The following is a 1,008-nucleotide window of genomic DNA, read 5'->3' on the forward strand; positions in this document are numbered from 1 at the left end:
AAAAAAAAAAAAAAAAATCGAGTTCCCTCCGTTTCCACCCACTGCTCTCCAGATCATCTCGAGAGCCTCTTCCCCCAAAGGAGAAGCGTGCTGCTGTCTTACGCTCTGAGCCTTCTCCCTCGTGACTCCGCCAGAACCTCGCTCCTCAGGAACGCCAGTGGAATGTAGGGCCTCTAAGAAGGAAAGTTCAAGACCATGTCTTGCCAGAGGGCAGAGGAGGTTGTCAGTGATTAATAGTGTCATATGCCAGAAATAGATCCAAGATAATGAAACTGAGGAAAGGTTGTTTTGTTTGGGCCATTACTAGATAACTGGTTTCAAAATTGCTGTTTTAGTAGAGAGGTGAGGACAGAAGACAGATTGCAGGAGGTTAAGAGAATGAAGTAAGGTTGTAAGGGTGTGTATGGCCCACTGTTAAGAGAAATTTAGCCACGTAGCAAAACAATGAGAGTAGAAGTGTAGCTAAAGAGACCGAGGACTCAGTGGACAGTCTTCTCTCCACCATTAGTGAGATCTGTGTTTGTTTTATGCAAAGGGAAAGCAGCCAGTAGAGAGGGACAGAATAAAGACACTGGAAGATGGGTTAATTAAAGGAGAAAAGTCCTGCAAGGGACACAAAAACATGGCGTAGACAGCAAAATTGGAGGGGTCTATTCATCAGGACTCTTGACTGCAAATGACAGTATATCTTCCTCAACTAACTTAGGCTAAAACAGAAATAGACTGGCTCACACGACCAGCAAGCGGAGTGTAACAGGATATAACTGTACCCAGAGGTTTGATGTTTCTGGGACCACTGTCTCATCTCTGCTGCGCCGTATGTATCTTCCATACTCTCTCCCATGAAGACAAGCACAGACTACACCCATTCCACAGGCTGCTCCTGCTGTATATGTTCCCAACTTTTCCACCAGAAAATAGAGCATTTCTCCTCAGCTCTGGTCAAATGCCATCAAGACTGATTGGGCCAATCTGACTTTCATGCCCAGTCCTATGGTCAGGGAAAGA

The sequence above is a fragment of the Lipotes vexillifer genome, unplaced genomic scaffold (assembly GCF_000442215.2).
Source record: "Lipotes vexillifer unplaced genomic scaffold, Lipotes_vexillifer_v1.1 scaffold986, whole genome shotgun sequence".
In the NCBI taxonomy this organism is placed as follows: Eukaryota; Metazoa; Chordata; class Mammalia; order Artiodactyla; family Lipotidae; genus Lipotes; species Lipotes vexillifer.